Consider the following 18,462-nt stretch of genomic DNA (forward strand, 5'->3'; position numbering starts at 1 on the left):
TTACAGGCTATATATTACCAAGACTTGCTCGAATAATTTTGAAAGGTTTTGATACCAAAATGACCCACATTAGCCTTGTTGAGATGGCTATTCAGCAGTTAGATGGCACGTTCCCCACCCTGGCAGTTTGCAGATGGCTTAACGGTTTCAGCACACAGATGCTTAAGTTTTTATTTTCTTCGCTTCTTGTCGGTTGTTTCTTTGTGTCGTAGCCCCAAAGCTGGTACTTCAAACAGCATACTCCGTAAAGCTTAACTTAAAATGGTCCGCTGACAATAGAATTATTGCCTGTCAACCTTAACCCACCAAAAGTTAGTTTTGCCTGAAAAAGAGAGCACCTCTTTCGAATGGCCAGTGCTCAATTGGAATTTTAAATGATGAACGCTTGGATAACAGATTGTGGTAGGTAGGTGGAGATTGGAGGAATTGTCATGCGAGGTTCTAAGATAAGTTAGTATATGTGTGAAGGTAAGGTATATGAACTGCAGAGATAAAAGTAATGATGAAAATATACAGACACTTTTACTTAATTTAAAAGAGGATGCAAATTATAACATATTATTTGTATCGGTCTGCTGTTATTTTGGGGTAATTTGTCAGTAATAATCTGGAGTAGGTCACAAAACATCCATATATTGGGAGCTTTGTAAAATTTACTATGTGTACTGAAATCTGAACATCCAGTTAAATAAACATTTAATAAGATTGTTGAATATCCAAAATGTCGAATACGTTACTTATTTGAATCAAGAATAGTTTTAAAGATGAGCGACGTCATACAATATTTATGTCCTGTAAGTCTTTCTAGATCTACCCATGGTCAAACCGTAATCCACCTATAGTAAAACCTTAATCCATCTATTGTCAAACCTTAATCCACCTTTGGTCAAACAATAATCTACTTATGGTCGAACCATAATCCGTCCATTGTCAAACCATAATCCACCCATGGTCTAACCATATTCCACCCATAGTCAAACTTTAATCCCGCAACTACAGCGTGAAAAGACTGAAACATCAACCCACCGCAAGTTATCTGTCACCAAATAAAACGTTATCTTTTCTCTACCAATCCAGAATACTGAGGAAAAAAACAAACATTGCATCCACAGAGTGGTACATGCTATCTCACCAATTTCTTCTTCTGTCTTCGGTGATCCTCTGTATGTAAGAAGTGTTGTGTCCAATCCAGCACTTGTCAGCTTCCCTGGTATGTCCATGGGCGAGGCACTTTACTCATTTTGTCTCTGTACTATATAGTCATTGATGTAGTGATGTGCCTTTAAACACCAATCAACCAACAAATAACTCGTCTGTCTGGGTTAGCCCTTACATCGTGGCCTAACCATTCTATCAGAGACCTTCTTTTCTTCGTGACAGCTTCATTAGAGTTATATACCTTCGCAGCCATTTAAAAAAAAACAAAAAAAAAAAAAAACAAAAGGTTTAGGAGCCAAACTGAAGATTTAACTTCGACTTCAGGATCCGAGTTCGTGTTGACTATAAATGTAATCCCAGCAGGTATGTATAAATATTTAGAGTTTCGAGTTTCTGACAATACCAGATACTCCGATATCTTTACTTTAATTTCAGATTCAGTATTTGTATCAGTTCCATTTTCTTTTTCGTGTCTTGCCCGCTTGACATGAAACTTTTACTAAGATATAAAGAAAAATTTGAAACTGTCTTAAAGGAGGAAGAGTTGACCAATCACTGCCATCTCATCTCTGTCCGCATGGGTTTGAGTCTCAGGCTCTACCAACGAGGGTATGAGAGAAAGCTTGCCAGTAGCTTCCCGTGAGTCGGCGGTTCTTACCTTGGTTTCACAGTTTCTACCTGTACTAGTTACACTTTCCGCCATGTAATAGCCTATCATGCGCTAAAAAATGGCGTTACCCCCCCCCCACAAAAAACCAAAACAAAATAAAAGCAACAACAGCAACAACAACAAAAACCAACATTTCAGTTTATAGAATCAATAGCTTATGTACACGATTTGTTACTTCCAATTTATTTCTCTGATTTTGTGACTGATTTCGTCTTGACTCTGATTACTTTTACCTCTCGGACTTAATTACATCATCGTTCTTTATAAATTTACTTTTTCTATATCTTTTCTGTAATTGCGGAATCTGTTTCTGTTTAATCCAATCTAGCTCTTTGAAATCAGTATTACTATCATTTTAATATATAAATATATGACATCCATTAGTACATCGGTTGATAAAAAATGTGCTCTCAATTGAACCTTTGCTTCAGGGCTTGAGGGGTGAGACAGATATAAGAACCATGAAAATATACAATATAGGGATAATTTTATTTAACATCGGTTGTAATAGTTACATAAAACACTACCTCTGGACGAGATATTTTACCAACGTGACCAGATTTTTTTTACGTAATAATGTTTTCATGTGTAATATCATAGTTGCCACGTGTCTTAATATATTAAAATATAAAGTTGGAAGATTTTGTTTTTCTTAACAGAGTATATTGTGAGCTGCTAAAATCAATTAAATTTGTTAGCGTCCTTTACCGTACTCCTCCACCTCCCCATTTGTCCGAATTTTATGTTACTACAAATTGACAGATATGGGGTTTTGACCTATTTAACCATTTATTATAGATCAATAACTTAAAAGTAGTCGACAAACTGTGGCTGACACGTTGCAAGACGCTTAAACGTCTTGCCACCTGTTTTTTTTTTTTTTTTTTTACACATCTCAAATATCTGGTTGCTCAAATTTACGTTTCACTTAGTCCTCACATGGTATTTCATGATACTCTGTTGTGCAATCATACTAATTTTTGGCATCTTTGCGAAGAACAATGGCTTGGAATTTCTGGGAATTGTCTTGCCTAACATTTACTGCAAACCAGTCAGTAGGTATCTTGTTCTCATTTTGTAAAACAGGTTTGAGAGAATTTGTATATTTATGGATTAAAATTATGATGTTGTCATCAGCAAGGTTATACAATGTCGTTTCATTTGTGAAGATGAAAATGTTATTTATAACGATATTAAATATGAAAGGTCTCAATACTGAGCCGTGTGATACTCTTTTTGAGGCTTAACTTCAGTCACTATGCAAGAATCAGAATTCAACAATTTGTGTTTGGTTAGACAATCGTTTTCAATTGGTTTGACTGAGTCCTGATCAGTTATAAGCTTTTACCTCATCATTGATGAGACTGCGAAAACTGTCAACGTCCTAGAATTGGAGCTAATGTGCAGAAAGCACCCCCTCCACCAAATTCTCCACCAGTTTTAGAAGTGTGGTTTGATCTCCAAACTCTTCCAAAGGACAGAAAGAAAGCTGAAACATTATTAATAAAATATAATTAGAGCTCATTACATAAAAGATTTAAAAATATGAAAGTGCATGGTAAAATACAGACTGCTCAGTAGCTGCCTTTAAACATAGGATCAGCTTTCTTGTAGACTGGGTTACCATTTTTCTTTAGAACAATTTAGAAATTTGATGATGCGCCTTGATAATGCCGCCGCCCTGGTGGTGCCGATTTCATATTTGACAGTAATCTGGATCTTTCACGTGTTGACCAAATTTGTCAGATAATTCATTATGTTGACATAAATGAAGGAGAAGTAGAGGTCAGAGTCTTTTATCAATCTCTTTTGTCTTGATGGAAAGATAGCTGCAGCTGCAACGGATCATATTCTGAAACTGTAGTGAAGCAGTTAAATTTGTAGTTAAATCAAAAAGTTGTTATTCCATGTACAAACCATAGCGTGAATTAAGCTGGAGTTCATTGCAAATGCAGTAGCAGTTTTTTGTCACTGTCGAAAACTTTGTATGTTTTTTTTTTCCTTCTTCCACATATCAATGGGATGTTCTTCAGAAACATGTTTCGAAAAATGTAAAAGCGATAGGTGAAACTCACTGGAGAGCAAAACATGAAACGGTCAAGTTTTGATGAAATTGTTTGATTCCCTGTAGGAGCTAAGGGATGGCGAATCAGATTCATTTGAAACCAGACAGGATGCAGGAACAATACTCACTGCAATATTGTCATATACCTTCATACCATATGTGCATTTCTGGAACGACATACTGGAGGAGATGCAGAAGTATCAACTAACAATAGGTCCCACAATCGATGGTTGCGCAATTAAGATGAATGCTCGAGGTATATACTTCAACGATGAAAGAGACAATCTAATTACGAAGGTCCAGACGACTGCTGCCAATACAAAGACAATGATATCAGAGCGTCGTGCTCAGAATAAAAGTCAAATGTCTGGAGAAAAGGCGAACGATGTTGGGCTAACTTGCCCGCAAAAAATCAGTGGCGAACACATAGAGATTGTCGATCGTCTACATGAGGAAACCGAGCGTATATCTTAGCAGCTGTGCGAAATTAAATCTTACTTTGGATTTTTCACACGATTTAACTTTTTTTGGACCCCACAAATAATGACGAAATTCGTAATGCAAGTGCGAATCTTATTCATCAGTACGACGAAGTTGATGCTGATCGTCTGTATTACGAAATCCTAAGTCCTCGTCGTCACATTCAGAGTTATGTGGAAATTACAGGCAAGAAAGCTCAAAACTGGGAGGCATTGAAACTTTTCCAATGGTTTGTTAAGTGGGAATAAGCAGAATATCATCCAAAACCTTACCATTGCACAAAGCATATTTTTATATTTTCGTGTGTCAGCATAGCTAGGTGCAATAGAAGTTTTCAAAACTCAAATTAATTAAGACATAGTTAAGATTCATCATGAAGGAGGCACACCTGGCCAATTTGGCAATGCTCTCCATTAAAATGGAGGGGGTCGAAACAACTAACTTTGTTGATGTCATTTTGGCTCCGTACGCCAATGGGCTAGCACCCCACTAGCCCAGTGGCGTACGGAGCCAAAATGACATCAACAAAGTTAGTTGTTAAATGAACCCCATTGATAAGACTGAAATTCATTCCATACATGAGTACAACGGGTCTTAAAAATTCCGTAGTTCAGGCGTTTTTAAAAACCAGTCTATTATATGTAGGCATCATGGAATTGCGGACTAATGCAAGACTTTCCTACTTCCGATACTGACGAGCTAAACAACCAGCAAAACTACGCACCTCGATAATGACATTTCGAGAACGGAAGTGCTTCAACAAGCAAGGGGAAGTTTACGCTTTGCAAACACACATATTTGCAACTTTCTTCTACGAAAAAGTGTGCTTAACTTAAATTACAATCAAGAGATTAACCTGTCAACCTTAGGAAGTCACGAAAATAGTGGGACCACGTTTTAGGAACCATCTTTTAACATACAGATGGTGACCTCCGAGTTAGTCGGCGTAGGGATAATATCCAAAATTGTATAATAAATCGTCAGATAGCAGATACGCTTACTGAGCGGTGATGGCGAAGAGTGTGGGTTTACAAAGATACTATGTCCCACGTGTATAAATACAGACTAATACATGTTAAAAATGATAGGAGACGGATGTTGCTCAAGAGAATCCCTGACCTTTCACGGAGTCAAATTATACAAGTTTTCAGCACAATACAATGGCATGGACTACGACATTGGTTTCAAACAAAACCGCAGTAAAATGACTTTTAACTGATAATTTCAAGTTGATTTTAGTTACCTGATTTAACCAAATGTCATTGCCTACTTGAAGAATCCTCAAAGAAATTGATTTTACATTCATGATGATATGATTTGGTGATGTCCTAATTTTTGTTTTTGACCCCTTTGACTTCCTAATCCAAAGCCACTGGGCAACGGATGAAGAAGTGTGATTTTATATATATATATATATATATTTTGGATTATTCAAGAATTATACCAACATGGAAATAAATAGCATATGAAACAAAGAAGGAAACTCTTAGTATCTCTTTACTACATAACACCATTCCTTTCAGGCGGGAACTACTATTACACTGAAATTCAGAAATCGTACTTATAGACTACGCCCCATAGGAAAGTAACTCACTAAGTGTCAACAATATCATTAACAGTAACAAAATGAATTAAGAAGGATCTTAAACAAGGTGTACCCAAGAATAAAACATATTCTCTGTAACGGAATGGATATAGTACCTTTTCTGTTGTCAGATAGATTCTTTAGACATACCTCTTCCTCAGAGAGTTCGTCCAATGTAATATAACTTTCCATTTGTCTTTATAAAAAAATCTTCTTCCAAGTAATTAAATTCAAAACAGTGCGCACGTGCTTCCCATCTTTGACATACATTACCCTTGACATGACCTTTGTACATTTATGAACACTAACATCCTGCTTGCACATGTTCCCTATTTTAAATAACCGAAGAAAACTGTGTGTATCGAATGATACAGCATTTGTCATTAGATAAATGTCAGACGGTGGCAAAATGATTTCAAACCAGTCCGTAAAAATCCTGTTTATGATGATGATGTGGTAATTGCACAAGTTCAAACAGAAGAAAATGATAATGTGCTTCTATCAAATGACTATACTCATATCACATCAGGTGTTCCTGAAATGACGCCATCGGGTGTTCCTGAAACCATACCATCTGGTGAGCCTGGAATAACACCATCAGATGTTCCTTAAACCACACCATCAGATATTCCTGAAACCACACCATCTTGTGATCCTGAAACTGCACCATCGGGTGTTCCTAAAACCACACCAGGTGACTATGCTGGCCTGAGAAACCGTTATTTAGATGATATCGACGAGTACTATTGGCAGATAAGAAAAAATAACTTGCCATGGATGAATCACAATAGTTATTGGAAAGAAATAGCTTTAGGATCAAATCTAGACACTCATTTATGTAAAACGTGCTTCAGATAGTAAGGTCAAGACAATTTTGTTGAAATGAAACATCAAATCAATTATAGCACACATCACAGCAGGCCAGACTGTAAGGGAATTGTTGGTCACGTTACGCTGGACAAAAAAAGCATTTGTAAACAATAACATTTTTCAAATATAAAACAAGTAGACGTTATAATTATTATATATTGAAAATTGTCACCTTCTTGCTTCCAATTAAAACTCCATGATTGTGAGGAATTTGTCATGTTAGTGACACATGATCTAAAGATGGTCGCTTCAACGGCTATTTTTTTTATACAACTTGTTTTTATCCTAACACATTTGAATTATACCACATTTGTGAAAATAAAACAGTTTCCATGGAATCAATTTTCAATATTTCAATAACTGTTTCCATGCCAATAGTAAATTTGTCTAAAAACGTTAAGATTTTGGAGCAGTAAGTGATTAATATGTGAACGAAGAGTAATTTTTTTTCATGAAATCAATACAATCTAAGGACATCCACTTTATTTCGTGTTTAGTGACTTTTGTAACCATTATATTCAATGCCCTAATAAAATATTTAAATATTGAATTTTAACCATCTTTAGACTTCTATGCCAATAATAACCACCTTCAGACTTCTATGCTAATAATAACAATATTCAGACTTCTATGCTAACAATAACCATCTTCAGACTTCTATGCTAATAATAACCATCTTCAGACTTCTATGCTAATAAAAACCATCCGTAGACTTCTATGCTAATAATAACCATCTTTAGACTTCTATACTAATAATAAACATCCTTAGACTTCTGTGCTAATAATAACCATCTTCAGACTTCTATGCTAATAATAACCATCTTTAGACTTCTATGCTAATAATAAACATCCTTAGACTTCTGTGCTAATAATTAACCATATTTAGACTTCTATTCAAATAATAACCGTCTTCAGACTTCTATGCTAATAATAATCATCTATGTTAACAATAACCATTATTAGACTTCTATGCAAATAATAGCCATCTTTAGACTTCTATTCTAATTTCTAATAATCGTGATAGATCGCGCGTCTTTAATTCGATCTGACCTCGAATTTTAAATAAATCTATATAAAAAGCAAAAGCAATTTTTCAAATTTTTCAGGGAGAAAATTTTGGTGGATCAGACAAAAATTTAAATAGTTATATAAATTTAGATCAATCTAAGAATTAAATTTTGGTAATGTTTCATTCATAGTGATTTTTTTTATCATTTTTTTACCACTAGATGCCGATTTTGTCTGCATCAGTGTATCAGGTAAAGCCAAACTATCATATTCTGGACTTTACAAATTTTATTTAGAGTTTTACAAATTTTATTTAGAGTTTTACAAATTTAAGCCTAAAATCGCATTGACCTAATTTATTTTCAACATTAGTGACATCAATTATTTCATTGTTTTACTGCTTCCTATTAATTTCCCAATAACTTCAGCACAAAAAAATAAATATATAGGGAAAACTGGATCTCAGTAAATATAACCACTTTTTATATTAAAAACCAAATTGTGCATGTACCCATTTGGCAAGATATATGAATTAGCTACCGCTTTTAAAATGTTTGTATCAATTTTAATATTGAATCTCGCAAGATAAAGTATCTAAAAGTTTCACGTGGACACAAAATTAAACCATAGATCTCCTATCGTTCTGATAGTTTCCACAAATAATTTATCTTTTAATTTTCATTTATTACATCGTCTAAAATACTTTTTATTCTATTTTGCATTAAACCTGAAGTCATTTTTATATATCACACTCAAAGAAATCGGTCTCCAGTTCTTCAAAAAGTATACATTTTTATTTAGTTTAGGTTTGTAAGTTATCATTCCATATTCTAGAGTAACTGACAATGAGCCCGAATAATATCCTTAAGTTATTGATCACGAAATGATACTGCACTCATCTCCCAAAATATTTAGAAAATAATTTTTTAAATTCATCCAGAAATTTACTTTAATCGCTGTGCATATTTTTAACTTACTTAGATTTTTCTGGATAATAATTTCACCTTCCAAACCTCGTGATGATTGCATCAACATTTTCTGTAGATTTTTTTTAAATTTAACAACTCGTGGACAAGCATGTAGCATTATGTCAGTATGTCTGTTTTCCAGCGTTGTTAAAGTCTAGTTTGAATCAAGTTTATAATTTTGAATGTTATCTCATTCATTTCTTCTGTGATGTCATATATTACCTTGCCAGGACATTGTCTTCATCGGGTATCGGCAACCTATGTCACGCGTTCCAACGATGGCACGCCAGACTCTTCAGAAAAGCACACGGTACGAGTTGTAGTTTTGTATTTTATGAACTGGAAATGATAAATAAATCAAAAGAACGAATATGACTTGGCACACAACATTCTACAACTGAGCTGACCTTGGCACAGAAGTTCTAAAAGGTTTTTGACGCCTGGTCTAGATTTTAATCGCTTTTTAAAGTTTTTCATGTGTATCAATGATGTTTCTGAATATACTTTTCCCCCCTCAGTCCTTGTGATCAATGCAAATTCTCATGTTGCACATAATTTAACACCTTAACGCTCTAAAGCACTGTTGATTATTCGTTTGTTTGTGGAGGGGTCAGGGGTATTTTTCAATTATACAATCTTGCTATAAGTTTTCAGTCTCCTTAACACTGCTGTTAAGTTGTCATACACATACAACGGAGTCATGTATTTTGGTATGTGATAGTATTATTTAATATCTCAGATTAAATTGTGTAAGCGTCAGCTCATTTCTGGTTTCATTTAAAGTGATATACTCCTCGTTTTAATCTTTAGGGTTCTTTAAAACCTTTACACTTCAGATGCCTTTCCAGTCTTAGTAAGTGGAGAATTATTCAGTGTTTTAATTAACCACCAAATCCTAAAGGTTTTCCTGTGTCAAATTATTTTCCTTAATTTTTTCTTCAGTTTTTCGCTCTGTGAAGATTTTTCGAATTGCAATGTGCGTATCATTTCTACCTTTCTTTGCAAGCTGAAGAATATCTTAAAAATATATGTCATTATCAAAATGGATTTTTATTTAAACGTTGTTGTCTTTGCATATTTTTGCATATCAACAGTGTTTGCTTCCCATCGACCACCAACGTGACGTACATAAACTGCTTATAGAGAAAGATATTATTGCATGTTTGTGTAATGTATATGTAGACAGCTCCGTTAACCAGTCTTTCAATTATGAGCATTTTATTTTCTTTCTGTCCCGATTAGTTTGTTGCCGTAATTAATTGATACTTGTGTAAACAACTGGATTTTCTGGATCAAAGTAAAAACAGTGTGAATACTAATCTTTATGAGCATTGAAAACAAAATAAAAACAACCAGAGAATAGTCATGCATGATTGTCTTTAGGTGTTATCGACCAATAGGACGACAGTTTAAAACATTTATTTTTATTTTAAAAAATGTGCCATGTTTTTGGAATCCTTTCAAAACTATAAATGATTTCAGATTTACGTCACATTTTGTCATTCCTACGGTTGGCGTTGCTATAGTTACTTCATATATTGAACTGATCTATGTTGCTTTATTACGATATGTTCTTCGTAAATTCTTTCTCTGTTTTTGTTGAATCATTGTAAATTGGTCTAGTATATTTACCTAATCTTCAAGTTATAGTGTACATTTAGCCTCATTCTAATTTTTGCATTAGTTGCATCACATATGTAATTGTACCGTTAAACTATCTTGCTGTCAGGACTGATATTCATTTTATTGTTATCATCGTTGAAAAGAATTGCTAAATATTTGTATTTTTCGAAACGATTGGAGTATATCTTTTATGCTGCTTAAAATGAACAAATCAAAACTTTTATTCTCTTATTATTTTTTAACAACTGACCTTGAGTACGCTTAGCAAACAATATGGCTAACATTTGCTTTGATGTTAAACTAAACAAATATTGTTATGGTTAGGTGTTTGTTTATAGCCCGAGGGAAAGCAAGACTGAGGAGACAGATAATTGAATCAGGAATGATAATGCAAGGTGAGCGTTGTTAGAGTTCAGCATTAGGGAAGAAATAATAACATACTCCATGATTGTTGCTGCAGGCCACTTTTAGTGACTTCAGTATAGATTATATATAGAAATAAAACATAATTCAAGTCAAGAGGTTTACAAATGCATATCAAAGCTACTTCTATAATGGCATAGCTTCTCTATGCACACTTCATACATTCGTTAACCTTACTTTACATACATAATGAAGCTCAAGTGCATGAAATTTTGGGCTCCGGCCGCCATCACACAGAGAGGGCCCGACACATCTAGCGCTCTCTGTGTAGACCAAAATGAAAGAAAGGGGCTGGGGATACCTGCAGCAATCGAGCGAAGCAAACAAACATGGAAGGAAAAGAAAACATAATAGAATAAGATAATAATTCTTTATTGCAGACTACATAGTCCATACATCTAAATTAAAATATAAAGTAAAAATATTGTAAACATAAAAGAACATATATATCATACAGACAAGTATACATATAATGACGCATTGAGCAACCCATATCGCGAAAAGGGTGTTGACATGTCGCAGAACGCCAATGGAGGAATGTTTTTGTAAGATGTTCACAGCTTCAATGAAATCATGTGAAATGAATTGCTCTTCAATGAAACAATATGAAGAGCAGTGCCATTATGATATGGACGGCTGTATCGGTCTCTGCCCCCATGAGACCTAAAAGAAGAATTGGAAAGCAGAACACGTAAGTAGGAAGTGATGTGATTACGTGTACACCAACGGAAGTCAGCACTAAATCACAGATTGGAAATTCTATCGCGCATGCGTAGATTTTGGGGCACGAAACTTAGGCGAAAAAGGGTACCACTGGAGTGTTTGTAATGTGTAAAATGGATAACTAAACCACCGTCACTGATCCGAACCTGAGAGAAATGAAACAAGTTTGGATTGCTGAAGCCAGGTTATTTAACGGTCATTTCCCCTACCCGCAGAAACGCATGAAATGCAAAAAGTAACATAGACTTAAATAGAGCCATACGAACAGCATTGTGATTAAATGTCGGAAGGACTAAAACGAGTTTTTGTAGCATACATTTATCACTTGGTTTTCTGGCGTCTGTGTGTGGTAAATGTTTATGAAGCGTTTGCAGGAGTTTTTGAATAAGAAAGGAATTGGTTGAATCAGGGGTATTTTTTAGTTTGTGCACATAGCCAATAGCCGAGACATATGTAGATATGGTTGATGGTGCATAGTGTTTTTCAAAAAGATACGAGTTTTAAAGCGGTTGAAAAATCGATGTAATGTGTCCAACTGCGCCTGTAAGATTCTACTGAAGATGGAGAAAGAGCACTTTATCCTAACATGGACAATATCACTCCCAGTCTGCTAATGTTGGTAGTTCTGGGATCTGTTCTGGGATTTCCTCTGCACAAGGTGAGAGCTGGAAGAATCTGTGCACCTGCTGGCGAGAAAGAGCATCCGCTAAATCGTTTTAAAGACCAGGGATGTGACGAGCACGGAACAAAATACTGTAGTGGAGGCAGGTGAGGACCAGTCACCGAATCAAATGCATAATGTCGGATTCCCTACATGATTGCTTATTGATGATATGAACTAAGGCCTTGTTATCGGTATGGATATGAATACAATTGTTAGCAAGCAAAGGCCTTCATATTTGAAGAGCAATGCCGACAGGGTAAAGTTCAAGAATAGTAATGTTTTTTTCTCTTTCCACTCCTCATTCCAAACCCCATGAAACCATCTAGAGCACAGAACGGCCGGTAGCCCACAGTACTAGCAGCGTCAGTGACGAGATTCGGTGTGTCTGGTAAGAAGAAAGAGCGACCATTGAAATGCATTGCTGTTTCCCTTTTTATTTTTAAAATGGCTCCACAGAGAAAAGCCTCCAAGGGGGTACAGATGGTGTAGACTTTATGAATAATGCACGCAAAAGAGCGCTTCCGCGACGAAAGGCTTCAAAGGGGGTATATCACCTGGTTGACACCAGGAATGTCAGGCATAGAAGAACTTCCTCAGCTCCAGCTCCTGGCACTTCTTCTTCCCTTGATGCTGAGGCGATAAAAAACATAACAAGAGAGGTAACTGACACCTCAAGGCCCACGTGGATGATGGATCGGCCAACATTTTCAGCACCCTGCAACAGATACATCAACCAGCTGCTAATCCATCACCTGCGGCATCTACGTCACAGCAGGGGAATCATGAGGTGGTGGACCAGGCTGTAGAGATAGCAACGTCAGCATTGGTGGGAGATACACTAATAGGTAATGCTACTTTGTGCACCCCTATGAATATTCCCAGTCAGTCAGCACTGCCATGTCTAAACCAATCTAAATTTGTTAGTGCATCCACTCAGATCACAACTGCTATTCAAACAACTCATTTTGGAAGGCCAGTACACTGATTTAGCTATGCTTCTTCCTGATAGGAGTGAGGAGACCTTTAAGATGCAGATTGATATTAACCAGGCTTCTCCCGAATAAAACTGGTCCCTAGTCAGAATCAAACCCCTCTTTCCCTTACTCATTGTCTCTTTGCTTTGAATAGGTTCGTGGCAATTCTCGCATAAAGTAAAACAGTATCAATTGCATGTTTTGTCGCAACATATGGAAACAGTAATGACTCTTTCCAACAAAAAAAGCAAGCTGGCGTTACTATGACGAGCAGTTCCGTCAACTGGTCCGTCGCCATGAAGCCGAATGGGGCACACCACACTTGGAATTAGTTGTACCTGCAGTCGGTTCTAGGCCTGCATGAGATTGTACAATCTCTACATCTAAATTCCCCAAGAGTTAAATTTCCAAAGAGGGTCTGCTTCTCCTATCACAAAGGTAAACACTGTACAGCTGGTTTGTCCTGCTCATTCCAACACAGATGTTTCAATTGCCTTGGGAACCACCCCTTTTTATCATGCAGACAGAATGTAACGCAGCCTTTCAAAGTCATGCCACGTTACTCCCAAAAGTTGGAATTACAAGATAATCCTTTGCTTTTTCTTGGGACCGTAAAAATGGAGCTAACCGCCCACAAAATGGTATTGAAAGCGCCTCATCGTCCCCCCCCCCCACAACTTGAGTAAGGCGTCATCTACGCCAATTGCACCACATAGCCTTTAGTTTTCATTACAGGGGTTTGAACCCCTCTTAACACACTATTTAATCAACGGTTTCAATCGGGGCTTTGACATCGGTCATAGTGGGTCCATATCGACATCGGGTTGTAACAACTTGACATCGGCTGAAGCACAACCAAAAATTATGGACGCCAAAATCCAAAAGGAATTGACACTTGGCACATTTGCGGGTCCCTTCCATTCTCGACCATTTCCAAAAATGCAGATTTCTCACTTAGGCCTGATTGAGAAAAAGACTCTGGGCACTTATTGGAGTACATCCTTTATGCTGCCTAAAATAAACAAATTAAAACTTTTATTCTCTTAATTTTTTTAACAACCGGCCTTGAGTGAGCTTTGATCCTGCCCAAGATAGCAAAGAACAGGACTCACATTTGCTTCGATGTTAAACTAAACAAATATTTATATTGGCTATCGGATAACATTTATTGAATACAGCGAAGTTATGTGCCATTATTTAATGTGTGTGAATGAGATTTAAATAATTATGTTTGCATTCTCTACACTAATTGTCTTTATTGACTGACTTGTGCTGCAATTTTTAAAATTGCGAATTAATACTCTCAAGTCAGACTGGTCTAGTAATTAGTTTACAGCAACATAGATATTTCCAACAATGTGCCATGTTTCTGGAATCCTTTCAAAACTATAAATGATTAAATGATTTCAGATTTACGTCACATTTTGGCATTCATACGGCTGGTTTTGCTAAAGTTACTTCATATATTGAATTGACATATGTTGCTTTATTACGATATATATATATATATATATATATATATATATATATATATATATATATATATATATATATATATATATATATATATTCTTCGTAAATTCTGTTTTTTTGTTGTTTTATTGAATCGTTGTAAATTGGTCTAGTATATTTACCTAATCTTCAATTTTTAGTGTACATTTAGCCTCATTCTAATGTTTGCATTAGTTGCATCACATATGTAATTGTACCGTTAAACTATCTTGCTATCAGGACTGATATTCATTTTATTGTTATCATCGTTGAAAAGAATTGCTAAATATGTGTATTTTTCGAAACGATTGGAGTATATCCTTTATGCTGCTTAAAATGAACAAATTAAAACTTTTTTCCCTTATTTTGTTTTTAACAACTGACCTTGAGTACGCTTTGATCCCGTCAAAGATAGCAAAGAATAGGACTAACATTTGCTTCGATGTTAAACAAAGCAAATATTTAAATCGGCTATCGGATAACTTGAATTCAATACATCAAAGTAATGTGCCATTATTTAATGTGTGTGAATGAGATTTAAAAAATTATTTGGCGTTCTCTACAATATATGTCTTTATCGACTGACTTGTGTTGCAGTTTTCAAAAAATTGTGAATTAATACTCTCAAGTCTAACTTGTCTAGCAATAGGTTTACATCATTATAGATATTGTTATTTCTCTAAGAAGGAAGTTATAGTGGATCATATGGTTGTAATTAACACTGTTAATTTAACAATGTTCTATTTGTGTATGTATCTTTTTGCCTTTACCCAATCCCCCACCCCGCCTCTATACGCCCCACTCCATCCCTATGCCATATCGTTCAAGGGACCAATTTTGTAAAACACGTTACATGTCAATGTCTTGCTTTATTTAAGAACTGCATCAAAATGGAAACCTTAACCAAAAGAGAGGAAGGAGCATCCTATATATTTCTGACCTTTTGACACCGCCATAACACGTTGAGTCAATTTGATACTTTACTACTTTGTTGATATGATCATGTTACACTAGAAGTGGAAGATTAAAACGAGGACGCGTAAAAGTCAAGTATAGAGAAATTAGAACATCAAGTCTATTGTCTAATAATCAAAAACTGATCTTTGGCTCTATTTGGTTTCGTGATAGTTGTATAAAGGTCATTCTTCAAACGAAACACAATAGTGACACGTATCTTTTTCTCACATCGCCATTCATTAATGAAACTGGACGAGGGAACAGACATCACGGATGTCGCAATTCATAAACCCTTGACCTAGAATTTTGCAGACACTTTAACATGCGCAAATTGTTTCCTTTTGTGCTTTCAAGGTAATATTTATATTGACCTACGCGTGATTCCTTACGTCTTGGTTACAAATGCATTTAGTTCCACGCATGATCTGAGAAACAACAGGTCCACTTAAGAAAGGTCCTAAAATGTTCCTCGAGATGGTAAAATGCATCTTGACACCTTAAAAATGTCTAATTGGGGTATTTAAAATAAATTAGAATTATACCCGTATCTCACCACCATTGCATTATTTGTTGATCTGAAGGAATTACTAGTCTTTGTAATTTTAAAACGGATTTATCTTACTGTTAGAGAGGGGGCCCCAGGTGACCGAATGGTCTAAGGCGTTCGCCTTTGCATATCACTGACATCTCACCCCTGCCAGCATGGGTTCGAGTCTCGGGCTCGTCCTATCATGTGCTGAAAAATGGTGCTATACCCCTAACAACAGCAACAACAACAACAATTGTAAGAGTAATATAACTTTCAAATAAAAATATTCAGCGAAGTTATGTGCCATTATTTAATGTTTGTGAAGGAAACTTAAATTAGTATTTGGCATCATGCAGGACTCGGTTATAGTGAATTTATAGCGACAGGTAAAGGTCGTTCAGACAGGAGTTGCAAACGTGAGAAAAGAAACAAAAAGTGTTGGTTCTACCTTTTTAACTACATCTTCTGAATAACAAATTTATCAAGTCTAACTTATTAAAAATTGAAGTTATAATATGGCAAATGCAATATCGTGCGAGTTCTTGAAAAAAGATTTCGTACACTGTACACAGTGTCTTTGCTAAGGGTGCACCTCGACTAGAGTACATATTCTTTTGGTTTTCATTGACAGTGAAACACGTCGTCTAGTCCAGTATATCGACTACCACCATATGAGACAGAATAATTTTGACATAAACTCAGTGAATACATTTTGTGATAATGTACCATCCGAGAATCCTTGACCTTTTGAGGAAATGAGGATTTTAATGACCATTTACGTTCTATGCTTCGTTTTATATAATATTTTTACAAAATTTTTAAGATATTTGCATTTTTCATTTTATCTTCCTGTACTTCATGTTTACATTGATTTACAAGGGTTTATCTTGTTTTTTGTGCATGTCTTCATTTTTACATTTTTATATATTTACTTTGAATTGGCATTATATAGACATTGTTGTGCACATGTGCCGTGAAACGCTAATACATACATACATACATACATACATACATACATGCATACATACATACACCCCAGGAGACAGTCGCTTGTAAGTCGAGTCCAACTGCACACTGCACAGACCCTGGACCGGCAGGTCTGGGCCTGTAATGTTTGTAAGGAGTAACCAGTAGAACAAACAACATAGACCCTGATATGCAGGTGCATTATGTTACTGCAGATGCATGCATGCATACATAGCTGCAAACAATAGTTTACTCATACTCCTAGGACAGTTCGAATAATGTTTATGATCAGACGGGTGCTCCATAATGATACAAAACTTCGTTTACGTCAACTATTTATATCTCAAACTGATTACACAGGTCCCTGTATTGTTAGAACTGTTGAGTTTCGAACGTACATTGCGTATAACAAACCATTTTATTGAATCAGTATTTCCCAGTGTTAACTTTTTCTTTTCAAAACCAAGTCCTTACGTGTTACAAAATTTGCCTTTTGTTTTCGTCGACCTTAAAACGTCTTCTGATCATGTTTAATAATCCTTCCAATTTATGTTAGACTTTATTAATTGTTACTTTTGTCAAATCTATCAATACGTTGCAGATGCAACTATATATATATATATATATATATATATATATATATATATATATATATATATATATATATATATATATATATATATTGTATATATATATATATATATATATATATATATATATATATATATATATATATATATATATATATATATATATATATATATATATATATATATATTGTACGTAACATTTTAAGCCAAAACTCAGCATTTTGACCGATAATAGTGAATGACGATTCTTATTCGTGCATGAGGTTTTTCTCGTTACTCCGCTAAAAAATTTAGCACTTTAAAAGATTATTTCTATTCTGTCATGCAAATATTTATGACCAGGATAATTTAAGCTGGTGTCATGGTAACATCTTTACGTGATAGAGTCATCAGGAATTTTTATCCCATTGTCACAGGACATGTTACCTTGATGAGATGAGATGATCTCTTACATCTGAATCCTTTGAGATTGTACTTCGACCAAGTGAAAGACTGCTTAACTCTTTATTGTTATGCCACGATGTTAATATCATACTTGACAATGGCGTTAACTGTCGTAAGGCAGTTATCGCTATCCACCGAAATTATCAGTTTCGCATGACGATAAACACACTTAGCTTCTCGCAGAAATAATGAAATAATAATGTAAGATCATACCAGATGCTCCCAATCAAAACTTATTCTTGTCTACAACTGGTCATGCATATATATATATATA

This window comes from Sinohyriopsis cumingii, chromosome 16, assembly GCF_028554795.1.
Source record: "Sinohyriopsis cumingii isolate HCF-2022 chromosome 16, ASM2855479v2, whole genome shotgun sequence".
NCBI lineage: Eukaryota > Metazoa > Mollusca > Bivalvia > Unionida > Unionidae > Sinohyriopsis > Sinohyriopsis cumingii.